Below are 17,161 nucleotides of genomic sequence, written 5' to 3'. Positions count from 1 at the left end.
CAGTGACATTAACATTGAAAATCCTGTCCGCTCTGTAACTCTTCAACCCTTTGAAGAATTTTGATGAAACTTCAGACAAATGTTTACCACATCAAGATGACGTGCAGAACGCATGTTCCGCATGGCTGGCTCCAAGGTCAAGGTCACAGTGACATTAACATTGAAAATCCTGTTTACATGATTTTAACTTCGGGCGTCAAACGAAATTGTGTCCGCTCTGTAACTCTTCAACCCTTTGAAGAATTTTGATGAAACTTCAGACAAATGTTTACCACATCAAGATGACGTGCAGAACGCATGTTCCGCATGGCTGGCTCCAAGGTCAAGGTCACAGTGACATTAACATTGAAAATCCTGTCCGCTCTGTAACTCTTCAACCCTTTGAAGAATTTTGATGAAACTTCAGACAAATGTTTACCACATCAAGACGACGTGCAGAACGCATGTTCCGCATGGCTGGCTCCAAGGTCAAGGTCACAGTGACATTAACATTGAAAATCCTGTTTACATGATTTTAACTTCGGGCGTCAAACGAAATTGTGTCCGCTCTGTAACTCTTCAACCCTTTGAAGAATTTTGATGAAACTTCAGACAAATGTTTACCACATCAGGATGACGTGCAGAACGCATGTTCCGCATGGCTGGCTCCAAGGTCAAGGTCACAGTGACATTAACATTGAAAATCCTGTCCGCTCTGTAACTCTTCAACCCTTTGAAGAATTTTGATGAAACTTCAGACAAATGTTTTACCACATCAAGATGACGTGCAGAACGCATGTTCCGCATGGCTGGCTCCAAGGTCAAGGTCACAGTGACATTAACATTGAAAATCCTGTTTACATGATTTTAACTTGATTTGGCAGTCAAAGGTCATATCATCTTTGGAGGTAATTTAAAAAAGATATGATATATTATTTCATGTCTACTTTGTAACTTGTTTTTCATTATACAGAATTATCAATATAATTATAGTGAACAAATTCTTCTGTGCTGAACTCGTCCTACATTTCTCAACGGATTTTGTTCAAACTTTCACAGAAGCTTTGTCATCAAGCACCCTGGCACATATTGTCGGGGTTTTGTGATTGGATAGTTTTTGACCTAATTATGGCCCTTTGTTTTTTTCCTTATACATAATATTATAGTGAACACTTCTTCAGTGGCAATTCCTCCTACATTATTCATGTTTTACATTGCACATAGTTACATTGTTTGTTGCTTGTATTTGTATTTCAAATACAACATATTTATCTACAATGGTGATAATTGAAAACCTGGTTTCATGGCATTGCCATGTTTCTTGTTTAACCTTTTCTTACGAGGCAGATCTTATATTGTACATGTATGAACATACATGGTACATATGTACATGTATTTAAATGCTTGAAATATAACTTTGCAGTGCAGAAGAATTAAGTTTAATGTTTCACTTTTGTACATTTTCTTTACCATCATCATATGAAAAAAAAAATGCACAAAATAATCAGTTCATTGTAAATTGATAAATATATTGTATACATGTAAGGCTCCCACGTTTACAATTTTTTGTAAACGTTTACATGACTGCTAAGAACAGAAACGATACCGTTTAAACGGTGGTACCTCTATGTACTATACACACCATGTATTTGAGTCGCCAAATGATGTCTTTCTTTCTATTTTAATACATGTACAAATAAAGAATGTGCAAGGCTCATCACGATTGTGTCTGCACACATTTTTTGCATTGTAACCCCATTCTTTACCAAAAATGTATTATGTCACAAGCAATTTTGCACGGTAATGCTGTGTGGAGGGTTGTAAACACCCATTTTTCGTTTGTTTACTTTGGAATAAACCACTAGAATTGATAAAATCCATGATTACAGGCAATGATTAAGAAATTTTGTAAGACAATATGGTCTTTCGATTAAACGGTAAACAATATCGTAAACGTTTATGAATGAAAATCGAAACGAATCCGTTTAAACGTGTAATCGTGGGGGCCTTATATACATGTAGTATCAAAAGAGGATGAAGTTTTGACAAATAAATGTCAGCTGTACAGTTGTTAGACATGAGATGATGTAGAAGTATGAAAGTCAAAATATTTTTAATGCACATGTATGTTACATTTAAACATGTTTATCAATAAAACTAAAATTGTGACCTGAAATACTGTTAACTTATCAACATGTGTGTAGAATTTAAAGTATTTTAAATTATTTATTCAATCATCAATCATCTTAGAAGAATAGGAAAAAGGAAATATTTTAGGCAAAAAGAACCAAAATAATAACAATATGCATTGTCGACCCATTTAAGCTTGATTTTTCTGAAGAAAAAAAATAATATCTATTTTTACAGTCATGTTTTTCTTGATGTTGATCGTAATTCTGTAAACTTACTTTGGTCATAATGTTTTTATGCCCCTCTTTGAATGAGAGAGGGCATATTGCACTGCTGTCTGTCTTAAGGTCCACCAACGTACAGTTTCCGTTCATTTTCTTCGCAGAATATCTTTTCATACCTTATTTTAGTCCAGGGTATAAATAATAAAATACTATCAATATGAAATTTCACATCTGTATTTATATCATTAATGAAAAGCAAACTGTTAAAGAGCCATAACTCTTTTTGTATGATTTTTGAGTTATTGCCCTGTGCAACTCCCATGAGCACAAAATGCTCATTATAAGCATTTATCACATAAACCGCGGTGCAGGAGTGTAATAAAGCCATTTAATAAAAACGTTATTACACTAGTGTAATAACACTGAGGTGACGTCATTTTCGCTATATATAAACATAGCGTTAAAGCATGCTAATGTAAGCGTTACAATATTGGCGCGTCAAAAAAATACTCATTTTAACAGTTTACAGTTCTTATTTTATATATGTGATAAATAGAATATTATATTCGTGTAGATTCAATGCTAAATTTATTGAACTCGTTGAATAAAACAATATTATGCTTGCCAGAGGCATAATATGATTTTATTCAACTTGTTCAATAAATTTAGTATTAAACTACACTCATTCAATATCCTCTATTTATAAGCTGGCTGTGATCATATTCAAACTACATCTCCTTTTATACCTTGAGCCAATGATGTTAAAACTAAAAAGGATTGTTTCTGGTGATAAGATTTTTCAAAAGTGTTCAAAGAATAATATTCCATGCAAATCTCCGGTTGCCAAGGCAGCAATATTTATAAAACAAAAACTTCTGTGATAACTGCCTTATGGACATATATGCAGATCGATGCCTTGGTGCGAAAGGGTTGTAACTCAATATTTTGAAATTATTCAGGAGAGACAAAAAACTTATTTATTCTTTTACGTTCTAATAAATACTTCTTTAATTTTGGTTTTTGGCTTTCATTCATTTACTAATATATAATTGATTGGAAACGTTATTTTATTTTGTCAGCATAAAGAGATAATTGATAAAGTTTCAGTTACAACCCTTTCGCACCAAAAAAATAAAAAAATTCAAAAAATGATTTGGTGCGAAAGGGTTGTAACTAAATTTTTGCTTTAAATTCTGATAAATGTAATGGGTCAAATGAACAGATCCAAGCTTAGTTGTGTTTAGTATGAACTAATTTAACATATGGCCTGGATATTTCAGTGAAAAACCTTCAAATTTTATGTTTTTAAAATAAAATTTCAGTCAAATGATTTTTTTTAAAGAAATTCATTTTATATATAATATTTTTTTCCATGTGACACACAGTTCAGATTGTCAAACCCATCATAAGTACCAAATATGTTTGTTTTTGCAAGAATCAAAGTTCAAAATGTAAACTTACATAATGACAAAACCATCTAAGATGTTAATATAAGCCTTTAGAAAATGAGAACACTCTCATTTTATTTTACATCTATTCTATACATAGGCTTTTCTTAATTTGAAAACTTAGATAATTTACAGGATGTGCTTTTGTGTACAAATTATATTATTTAAGCATTATCCAGGATCTTCTTTACTATTAAGCCAAAAGTATGAGAAAGATGATAATAGATGTTCTAAGCTTCTTAGCTCATGCTATTCTTACAACTCTTTACAGTCCCAAATTTCATTGTTTATTATGATATAAATCAGTCAGTAATTAAATGAGAAAAAAAATAAGGCCTGCAAATAATAACAATTACAAAATGCAATCCCCCCACCCAATAAAATTCACAGGTGTGCACACAAACGCACATACAGCTGAGGAAGAGATTAACATCTTTAAGAATGATTTTAAATAGCAGATAGAATATATCTGATAATTTACTTTTATCTAACAGAAAACAAAGGGTCAATAACATATTTTACTTAATATTCGAACACGACCCGCATTTTTCCCTATTGAGCATAGAAGATCGAAAGTGTGAGTTATTATGCAATAAAATCACTGTTTGACATTCTATATTAAGACAAATGACGTAATCATTATACACGCAAAGTAACCACTAAAAATGTAACGCACTGAAAATGAGTACGGAAACAAATCAGGCGCAATTTAGCTATATATAAGGTACAGCATTAAAATTTTATTTGTTGATGTTGTGTTAGAATCAAAATAATATATCCAAATTGGTGATTTTATCACTTAATAAAATCACTGTTTGTTGATTGAATGTGCATTATTATATCACTCTGGCTACTCCCTGGCGTAATTCCACACATCCAACCTCCAAACAGTGATTTTATTGAGCGATAAAATCACAGTTTGGGATATATTATCTTAATTATCTACACATAAACACCTTTTATTTAAGAAATAATATATCCCAAACTGTGATTTTATTGCTCAATAACATCACTGTTTGGAGTTCGGATGCGGGGAATTATATATAACGATCAGCATCCGAATGACAAGCAATAAAATCACCGATTTGGATATATTATTTCGATTCTAACACGACATCAACAAATAGATGCTGCCGTATATGGTAATTAGCTAAATTGCGCCTGATTTGTTTCCGTACTTATTGTCAGCGCGTCACATCTTTAGTGGTTACGTCAGGTGTATAATGTATAATGAACGTCAAACAGTGATTTTATTGCATAATAACACACACTTTCGGTTTTTCTATGTTCAATAGGGAAAAATGTGGGTCGTGTTAGAATATATTGTAATACTTTTGTCTATACATATGTATATCAATATGTATCTAAACTTACTGTTTACAATATGTTGTCAAAGAAAAATTTGTTCACATATCTAGTCAGACATTGTCTTGTAATGTAAATAAATTGTAGTACAATTTTAATTTATACAATTTGTCTTTGACAAAACATGAAAATATTCCAATAGTAATACATGTAAGTTATAAAAGTAATTCATGTAAGTTTAAAACCAAATAAAGAATTGAGTAATAATTGTATAATTTCTTTAAGTTATTTTAATATTTAGTAATTAAAAAAGCATCGAAACACGAGGCTGTCGGATTTGTATGAGAGTATAAATCAGATTGCCGATTGTTTTAATGTTCTTTCTCTTTTGTATCTTAGGCAAAAAAAACAACACATTCCCAGTCATCCAAGAAAAAAGTACCAAATGTATAATCATCCGAATATGACTTTTCTACTGTTATCTCCTTCCCTGTCTTCACAATATGTAAAAACCAGAAAAAATGAACCAGTTAACATTTAGCAACCTCCAGTCTGACAGTGAGTTAAAGCAATGTGCTTGTATTGGTATGCAATTTAACTCTAGTCTCCAAACTATGATACAATCATAATATATTGTATGACAATAATTATTTATAATAAATTTATTTTGAGTTACGGTAATTTCATTTTCGTAAAACCAAAATAAGTCCATTACTTTTACTTGCTATTTTGCAAACAATGCAACATTATACCAATGACAATTTTTATGTTGAAAAAAAATCACTATAACAGTACTGTTAGTCAAAAAAAGCAATGTACTATGATATTGTTTCTTTAACAAGCATTGGAATTGATTTATGTTTGAAATATGTGTAAGTTATTCAAATTCTTGTATTATGTCTGAAAGCTTACCAATTTATAATGTAAATAACAAGGAATCAGAAGCTGAGACTGTTTTATAAACTTGTTAGTTAGTTTGAAAGAAATAATGCACTAAATATTTCACAGAATATGATATAAGATATTGAGATACAACTGTTTTGCACTAGGATTTATTCAAAATATTATCAAAATGTTGGTGCGAAACGGTTGTAACTTAAGTTACAACCGTTTCGCACCAACAAAATATGTCTGTTTGAGTTACAACCTTTGGACATATATACTTTTTGGTAGTTTAATTTTAGCTTTCAAGTTCAATATTTTTACAACATGTGTGTATATTTCTCCTACATTGAAAAATACCATAAAACCATTTTCGGTGAAATTATGAGTTACAACCCTTTCGCACCAAGGCATCGAGATGTTTCCAAAATTTACAATTTTAACATTTTCAGGTTTAAATGTTGAATTCTGCTTGAGCCCTTGCTAGGGGGCATGGACATTAGCTTGCAACTACCAGTACCCTTCATGAACCGGGCCTGTGCATTCTAAAAAATTGATGCTTTGTATGTGTATTCTCAAGAGATTCCGTTTCTCACTATTTTATAACATCTAAATCATAAATGATAGCTCAATAGCATGTTAGATACTTATTATCTGAGAAAATAAAGCCTACGGGGATAATTATTATATATATGATGTAAAAAAAGCAGAATATAATCAATCTAGCATTTGACTTTCCTACAAAGTACTAAATAAATTATACTGTATGCCAAAATAAAACAAAAGCAAACGATGGTTCAGGTAACTTGAATATTAATAGCTTTTTGAAAAGTATAACTTCAAAAAAAAAAAAAAAGAACTTTTGGGAAATAAAAGTAAAAACATTTCTTGGGCATTTATAATGGGCACATAAAAATTGATACAATTAATAACTAGGTGCTCTTTATATATAGTTCAGTCGTGTTTAAAAAGCTTGAGTCTCAAAACTGATAAGGATCAATTTTGGTAACTTGAAAGTCCATCCACAGGAACTTGAAATTCTATCAATATTAATAATATCCAAAATATACCCCCTATACAGTATAATACTGTATAGGGGGTATATTTTGGATATTATCATTAATATTGATAGAATTTCAAGTTCCTGTGGTCCATCCCCTAGTACAACATGTCCCAATTGATAGATCCCTACTATGACCTTCTTATTTGAATAACAATAGATTTAACCACAAACTTTGTCATGTGCTCTTTTGATAACAAATCTGTCGTGGTGAAATTCTTATTGTAATCTGATGATTAAAATTAATTAAACGGGTAGGGAATGTGTATAGTATTGTTCAACCTCTCCCAAGAAAATCAATAGTAACCTTTAACCTAGTGACACGGGAAAAATGTAAACAAACTGAAAAATTCTAACAACAAAATAAAGGTAAGGATTTATTACAGAATAATTTTGGAATAAATATTAACAGAATAAGTTTCAATATTTTCTTAAATAGTGTTCACTACCATACAATGTTTTCTTTTTCTTTTTTGTTGCATTAATATGATAATCATACGATTTCGCGAGAAAGCAACCGGTTTGTTTACAGGTTGAACATCACTAAATTATTACCATTTAATTAATTCCCGTGTATGTTTAACAGTTTAATACTATTAATATTTTGTGTTATTAATAAATTCCAAGATATTAAATTCTGTGTCACATTGAAAGTATTTATGTAGTATACTTGTTAGTTACTAGCTAAAGGGACATAAGCGAACAGGTTTTATATAGTACTGGTTGGGGACCACCAAAACCGGACAACCACCAAACCCGGACGGTCCCTAAAATGCTTAATTTAGTATTTTCTTTGTTCAGTGGTTGTCAGTCACTTTTTTATCAACAATAAGTTAATGTTTCTTTTAAAATTAAGTAATAAATTTATTGCAACCTCTGTAAATGGTAATATTTTAATGTCAATTTCAAGAATGTTGACGTTGAAATTTGGGGGTCAAGAAAGCAATGCCTGACCTCATATACCAGCTATAATCATTTGCAGAGTGAATAATAGAATATCCAAAACTTCAGCATTTGTTGCTGACATATTGTATATCATGTAACAAATCAAAAATCAACACACCCAAGCTTTTATCTGAATTAAATCACATCATGTACATATCTGTCCGGACACATGGATGATGGTACAGTAGTGTAGACAATTTAGGTAATTTTGATACCCTCATTGTCGAGCCTCAGATATAAGTGTCAATACAATCAGAAATAAACAAACTAGTTTGTTAGTTAGGAGAAGAACCTAGCTAAACTGTGTCAAATTTTTTGGTCTCTAGGTTAAAAATTATGAAATTTGCAGGAAAAATGTTCAAAAAGTGTCCGGTTGATGTTCCTCGACCAGTATAGCTAAACCTGTTTGCATGTCAAAATAAAAGCGACATATAAAGTTATGGGCCCCAGAACTAATTAGTAAAAGACCAATGGTCACCTCAGTACTATATGAGGAAAAAGCAAGTGGATCTGATTCTTTTAGACTTCAGAAAGGCTTTCAATAGGGTCAGTCATGAGAAATTACTGTTTGAAATACAGAACTATGGAATCTGCATTTCAGAGGTCAAACTTTAAGAAGGGACAAAAGTTTTCTAGATAACAGGTTGCAGTCTCTTGTGCCAAATGGCAGCAGCTCGAACCCCATCCCAGTACCTTCAGGTGTCACCCAAGGCTCAGTTTCAGGACCCCTCCTATTTCTCCCACAAAGCATAAATTCCAAGGTCTGCTTGTGTATCGTAAAATCCTGATTTAACGCTCCCCTGGGGCGTAACATTTATCCAAAGGGTGCGTTTAATAAAGATTTTAAAAAAAAGGATCTTGCCGACAATCTGACGTAACCAATGCTACTTTCCTAATTTACAATGTGTCAACAGGCCCACTTCCAGATCTGTGTAGTTGTCCAGGTGAAAAGCTATATCAATAATGTGTACTGTGATTATGTTTACCGTTTTGTGTTTTTAACATTTACTGTTTTCAAGCAGACTACACTATATTTTAGTGAACTTTAAAGTGTTTAAGTTTTCATTCATGGATATTTTTCATAAATGGAATGATATTGGATATACCATAAATCGCTGAACTAGTAAGAGCGTTTATTTATTTTCTTTTATTTTCTTTGTTTAAATTATACACAAGGTTTTCAAAAGTGGGTGGGGGCATTAATTAGGGTTGGGGCGTTAAATCAGGATTTTACGATAATTTGCAAATGTCCAAAGAAGAGCAGCTGATGAATCATCAGATGTCACATCTAATAGGTTTAATATACATACCTTTTGTGGTCTTATAATTTTAAGCTCGACTATTCGATAAGAATAAGTAGAGCTATTGTAGTCACCCGAGCGTCTGCGTCGGTGTTTGCATCGGCGCAACCACTTATGTTAAAGTTTTTGTAATACCTTAAATATTTTCAAAGTCCATTGACATTTGGCTTTGAAACTTTGCACACTTGTTCAGCATCATAACCCCAACCTGCAGACAGGAGGAGGTAACTGTATCAAGCATTTTGACAGAATTGTGCCCTTTTTTCGACTTAGAATTTACTTTAAAGTTTTGTAATGTAACCTCAAATATTTTCATAGTCCATAGACATATGGCTTTGAAACTGTGCACACTTGTTCACCATCATGACCCCAACCTGTAAACAGGAGGAGGTACGTAACTGTATCAAGCATTTGACAGAATTATGCCCCTTTTTTGACTTAGAATTTATGTTAAAGATTTTGTAATACCTCAAACATTTTCAAAGTCCATAGACATATGGCTCTGAAACTACACGGAAGTTGAAATTTAATACTCTTCTTTGAGAGCATAATAGGACTCTCTCCAAGGCCTATAACTGTAATGTGGATTAAAAGAAAATTTTTGCCCTTTTGTTTACTTAGAAAATTTTACATTATTTAGGCTTTTTTACTATCAAGCGCAAAAAATAGTCGAGAGTTGCTGTCCTACCGACAGCTCTTGTTGGTATAAATTATAGGTCTATCTATATTCATTTGTGTTGAACCTCTCTCGAGGACAAAGACAGTGTATTGTGAGGGGTCACTTGGGTCATGGTGAAGGTCACTGATACAAATAAAATAGATATTTATTGTATTACATTTTTGCTTATCCAGCTTTTGTGTTTGATAAGTAGATACCTTGGATGGTTCTCTTACTTTTGGTAGAGTAAGTCTCAGGACGCAAAGGTAAAGGTCACCAGTGCTAAAAATATTTTTGTATACTTTTGCTTATCGTGCTATATTCCTTGACTAATGTCTTTCATTAGTTGATTGGAAAATATCTTGTAATATGGTCTCATGACTTTAGGTAAAGGTCAACTTGGTAGGAGACTGATAAAAACAGGTTTTCTTTCAATTTTCGATCATGCAACCTTTATGACTGAAGTCTTTCATATTTAGAAGCTACAATTTGCCTTCAGTTGTCCCCATACTTTGGTTTATTGGGGTCAAGGTCACACTGGTGCTTAAAACACTCTGATTTTATAGCTCTGCTGTTTTGTTTATTGACTGATGAACATTGAAATACATTGACAAATCTTCCAAGTTTTGGGAGCTTTCATCACCTTAAGCAATATTTTTATTGTCTTGGCCTTGGTGTATAACAGAACAAGCAAAAGATCATAGACACACTCTCGAATTTGTTCCTGGAGCAAACCAGTTCTAAGCAATGAATGTAGAGTTTCTTGTGCAATGAAACTTGAACCCACACTGAGCTAGCAATCCTTACATTTCTAGTCCTACCCTATGAGCTATTACCACTTGGCCCCTCTTTATTACAAAATCTTTTACTGATATTATGAACTTTATTGTTTGATTTTGTATTGACATAATTATATTTTGAATGATATTTTTCTCTTTTTTGGGGGGGGGGGGGGGGGAGGGGGTACAGAGGTTACTAAGAGGGTAATGAGTTATATCTAATGCCTTAATATCCTTGAAAAATACTTTCAAAATAAAAGGCTGACAAATACCTAATTACTTATCAAGCCAGTAATCCAAGCAAACAAGGTGACCTAATGACCTAAACAGGTGCATGCGTTGCTCAGCACTTTGTGGCATGTAACTTCATACATTCACTATACAGGTATCATAGATGAGTGTCGATTTTCCTAGATGCAGAATACTGTGCAGATAATGTTATACTGTAAGATAATGTTATACTGTAAGATAATTATCAGCAGGAGTGCATAATTTTCATGCGAGAAATATTTCACTAGGATAGGCCAAGCAAAAACTGATAATAGGCACTTTTATTGTCAAATGACTCAATGCAAGTTTTTGATACCTTTCATTTAATTGCTTTGGATTCATCATCTAGTTTTGAGTCCTATGTAACAGTGTTACCAGATTATATTTTTATGTAATTATTGGTTTATTAACTTTTTGAATTTTAACCATAATAATAAATTAGTTTTGAGCCTTCAAGAGCATTTTTATATTGTTGAACAGTGATCAGTGTTGTGCTCTTCGATGGCTTTTACACTTATAATCTATTTCTCTTAGTATTACCCAGTGGTTACATTGTATGGACCAGAACACAGGTGGCAGTATCGGTCCAAACACCGATACTGCCACCTGTGGACCAGAATCGATCAATAAAAGTACCTTTGGATGAAATTTGTGCAGTAATTGCTCACAGTCACTGCACAGTTATAATGATATAATAATATGTAAATTTAACTTTATAAATAAGAAGGAAAAAAAAAAACTTTTTAAAAGAATTTAAAAATAAGTCACATAATTAAATGCCAATAAAAAAGTAAAACTATTTAATTTTGTGTTAATCATGAGTAAGTTAAGAAATACTAATAGCAGATTATAAAGTCATTCTACATGTATTTGCAGTAATTTTTCAGATCTTAGAAAAAAATAAATCGGGGACAATAATTTAAAATGTTACTTCTTTAAAGCTGCACGCCTCCAGATTAGCCCAAATATTCCAAGAAATTCAATATTTAGAAAAATATATAAAGATCTTAAGAAAAGTAAAAAATTCAATATTAAATTAATTATTAATATGTTATGAGCGATTAATGACTGATTTTGCAGTATCAATCACTATAATTCTATGTGTTATTAACGCAGTAAGAGGTATTTATGTATATTTTGACCTCTTTTTTTGTAATGTATGTGGATTGCAAGTGCTGTATGCAATGTGTAAATTACTTTCTTTGTTCACTTTATGATACATGTGTATTTTACTTTTAGATACATTTTCAAAATTTTTATGAAAAATAAGCATGAATCTGGAGGCATGCTGCTTTAACTGCAACAAAGATAAACATACTGCTACTTAAAAATTATACAGTATATTACATGTAGATATTTTACTTCAGATATGTAGGGATCAACTGACAGACAACAAACATTTGATTTCAGAAATTCGCATCTATTTTGTGAAGATCTTCCTGTTGTTTTTCATTTACATAAAATATATAATGCTGAATCATTTATCTGTTGTTTCCTATATTTTTGAGGCTTCTTTGTTATGAAGGAAACATAAAGATGTCATTAAAAATGAAATATAAGCTTGTATATAGCCAAACATTGAATTATTGCTGTCAGAAATAATTTGTAACAAGGAACTGAACTTATCAGGTAAATCTGCCAAGATCTAAGTCTGTGAGAGGCTTGCCAATCAGTCTTATAGAGAGGCTTGCAATCAGTATCAGTGAGAGGACTGTCTGATTCAGGTAGATTATTCTGTGATTTTTCAAAGGATTAAATTTTGATAATTTTTTTAATTTATAATTTTTATCTGATATATTTTTGGCATCAGGTAATTAATTGGATTTAAAGTTACTTTAAAGGTTTTCTTTAAAATTGTGTGGAAATTGTTATATTCTATAAACTGTTGTGTTTGTGATTATTTTATTGTAAAGAAATACATAAAATCTATGTTCATGTATTATGTATTGTTTAGTGATTGAGACAGGTACCCTAGCATAATGAGCATATTAATTTTTTCAATGTAAATTTAAACTTGAAACAATGCTTTCTTCACTCAAATTTGCAATTAATTAATTTAAAGGGTATAACTAAGGGTATTAATTAATATAAGGGTGTTATTAATATAACACTGAGGTTTTTTTGACATGATGGGACTGAAAATAATTTTTCGAGATTAACCTTCCATTTGATGTAATTTGGTCTCGTCACCATCAACTTGTGTGTAAAATTTCAGGTCACTAAAATGCTGACTTTCTGTTTTTCCAGAAACAAATTCGGATAAGACAATTTTAATAGCACTTATATTTCTGAATATTTTTTTGCATATCAATGCACCAGATGATATAGGGTATATTTAAGAAATTTAAACTTAATTTATTTGTAGATGCTTGTGGACCTTAGTGGAGTTTGATATTAGAATTAATTTATAAATACAAAATTTCAGTTTATGTATTACCTGTTAAGAATAAATAAAAATTGAACATCTGGTTATAATTTCTTTTACATATAAAGAATTATGGAACGTCGGTGGTTCTACTCAGGTACCCATTCAATTTTTTGTCTGAAATAAATTGCATGGAAGGACACCTGAGGTCTTCCTCCACCAGTAATTTAGCTAGAAGGTCGCGATATGACCTAATAAATACTGTGTCGATGTGACATAAAACCCAAAACAAACAAACAAACAAAACATAATTTATAAAGAATCCTCTTAAAGGGCACACAAACATTTGCCATAAAATACTTGTTAACAGTAACAAATAATATAATTACAACTAAACTTTATAAGTTGACATTTCTATACTGGACTTACAACTCGGAAACTTTTTATCAATTAACCAGACTGTCACTGTCACAATAAGCCATTGTGTTTATTATTTAAGAAATCATCATCTTATATGATTTAAAAGGAGATAACCTGTTATTGGACTAATGTGACAAAATGTCTGCCAGTCCATATTGTTTTATTAATTAACCATGTTAACTTTTACCTGACTTAAAATATCTTGTATGGACTTTCATTCTGTCAATCTGGACAAACTATAAAACAGATTAAGGGTTAATTTTGAAATATGTATTGAACAGTACAGACCTTGTATCATCAGTCTGCATGGATGTGTTGGCAGATGTTGGTCTGTACCGGTTAGGCATAGGTTATAATTCCGTCACTGCAAGACGGCTACAAGTAAGTATGGACTATTATAAGTTTATTGCTAATAATTAGGCAATTTAAAGTATTTATGATCTTTAACATTTCATTATATTTTATAAATTGGAAGAAAGTAAATTAATTACGCTGTCTCAATAACCATTTTACAAAATATTGATATCCATCTTTTGGTCAGGACAATATAGTTATTAAATGATGTCTTGAAAAGAAACATTCACAGTTCTTTAACTATTAGATTATTGTTATGTTTTAAAATTTAGATTTTAAAATATCATTCCACAATAGAATAAAAAAAATCTTCTGTAGTAACCCCTTAGAAGGTGTGGGAGAAACTTATTTTAATGTGTTTCAAGTCATTTAGTTTTTGTAAGTTTTTAGCTCGACTATTCGAAGAATATGAGAGCTATTGTAGTCGCCCCGGCGTCGGCGTCCGCGTCTGCGTTGGTTAAAGTTTTTTGTAAAGTCAAATATCTCAATTATTGCTTGAGATATTCAATTGAAACTTACAATACTTATTTATAGTAACAAGGTACATCAGATTGACAAGTTGGATAACTCTGCCTACAATATTGACAGAATTATGCCCCTTTTTAACTTAAAATTTTGGTTAAAGTTTTTTGTAAAGTCAAATATCTCAATTATTGCTCGAGATATTCAATTGAAACTTACAATACTCATTTATAGTAACAAGGTACATCAGATTGACAAGTTGGATAACTCTGCCTACAATATTGACAGAATTGAAGAAATATGAAGAAAAATTGAAATGAGCTAAAAAAAATCATACTAAAAATTGATTTTCAATTTAAATCTGTGTATTTTTCATAATTTCTGAACTTTTGCAGATTTTTCCACTTTTTAATGCATTTGATCTTTATTGTTTGAAATTCAAACTTTATGTTTTAGCCTAGCTTTTTGACCTCAGTGGAGCTCCTTTAAATAACTGTGTGATAAAGAAGTTTTTGTTCAGTTCATGTGGTGATTCATCTACATTATTTCATACCATGCATTTATTAATTGTCATTAATATTTTTGACAGTCAGTTCTTTTGGATTTAATGTGAATTTAAGTTGTGTTTATTGATTTGATATTTTTGACAGTCAGTTCTTTTGGATTTAATGTGAATTTAAGTTGTGTTTATTGATTTGATTTATGAATTAATTGAGTTTAATATAATGATTGGGGATTTAAATTCTTGACCAATGTCTTAAAGTGGAAAACTTCAATCACTGTGTTATGTAAGATTTTGTTTTAATACTTATACAGACAGTTAATTGTGATCATAGGAGAAACATAACAGTACGGGCAGGCTTTTAATACTGAGCTCAGTGTCAGAGCTTGCTGGTGAGAACTTCAGATTCTATTGAAGTGGACCCGAGTAAAAGACCAGTGAATATTAAAATTAATGAAACAGATTCAAATTGGCACATCCTGCGCCAAATAATCCTACAGTCTGCACTGTTTGCTATTTTGAGTAACAACATAATATGAAAATTACCCTTTAAAATAATGAATGGTTTCATTGACATTAGTCCATTTATAGATATTAAGCTGGGTACTCGGGTATTTGGATAAAAGACAATTAATAATTGTAAAACTAATTGAGGAAAAAACAGCATGACAATTATTAAGTGCACTTGACTATAATGCTCAGCAGTCAAAGAGATTCCGATTTAAACTTGCCTTTAATTATTCATTGCGGAATCAGACTGAATATTATACAGACTGAATTGATTACTGTAAGTATGTATTCTATTCCGTAAATGAATAAGATAAAAGACTTTTGATTGACTTTAATTATAATGATGATGGCAATGTATTTGAAATGTTTAGGCCATAATTTAAGAACTACCAAAATTACATTAATAAAAAGACTGCCAGGTTCTTTTTATGCCACCGCAGCATCTGCGATGCGGTGGCATATAGCGATTCACCTGTGTGTGTGTGTGTTTGTGTGTGTGTTTGTGTGTGTGTTATATAGATTATATAGTGAACTTAAAAAAATCTTCTTGTGAAAAACCACTAGTCCAATTTCAACCAAACTTGGCAGGATTGTTCCTTGGGTGAAGGGCTTCCAAAGTTGTTCAAAGAATTTCATTCCATGCAGAAATCTGGTTGGCATGGCAACCAAAAGGAATTATAAAAAAAAATTTAAAAAAATATTCTTGTAAAAACCCAAAGGCCTAGTCTAAGAGCAAAAGTATTTTGCATAAGGCATTGTCTGGTAAACTTCTACCACGATTGTTCAAATAATAGCCCAGGGGTCAAAATTGGCCCTGCTCCCGGGTCATTGATTTTCAATTTGTACATATAGTAAAAACTTAAAATACCTTCTTGTAAAAACCCAAAAGGCCTAGAGCTTAGATATTTTGCATAAGGCATCTTCTGGTAGACCCTTACCAAGATTGTTCAAATTATAGCCCTTGGGTCAAAATCGGCCCCGCCCCGGGGTCATTGAATTTCACTATATGTACATATAGTAAAAACTTAAAACACCTTCTTGTAAAGACCCAAAAGGCCTAGAGCTTATATATTTTGCGTAAGGCATTGTCTGGTAGACCTCTACCCAGATTGTTCAAATTATAGCCCTGGGGTCAAAATCGGCCCCGCCCCGGGGGTCATTGGTTTTCCTTATATGTATATAGTAAAAACTTATAGTAATATATGTATATAGTAAAAACTTATAGTAATAGTAAAAACTTCAAAAAAAATTCATCTAGCAATTGACAAATGCTAGAGGTTAGATATTTTGCATGAAACATTGTGTAGTAAACCTCTAGCAAGATTGTTCAAATTATAGCCCTGGGGTCAAAATTGCCCCCGCCCTTGGGGTCATTGATTTCAATATATACATATAGTAAAAAATAAATAAATCTTATTGTCTGAAGGTACAAGGCTTAGAGCTTTAATATTTGTTAAATTATATCATCTGAAGGTACTCTACAAAATTTATTCAAATTTTGCCTCTTGTGTCAAAATTAGCCCCGCCCCCTGGTGGCCATAGGTTTTCCTTATATGTATATAGTACA

The sequence above is a fragment of the Ruditapes philippinarum genome, unplaced genomic scaffold, assembly GCF_026571515.1.
Source record: "Ruditapes philippinarum isolate M1 unplaced genomic scaffold, ASM2657151v2 ctg8118_1_1_1_1, whole genome shotgun sequence".
NCBI lineage: Eukaryota > Metazoa > Mollusca > Bivalvia > Venerida > Veneridae > Ruditapes > Ruditapes philippinarum.
This window is presented reverse-complemented; position numbering follows the sequence as displayed.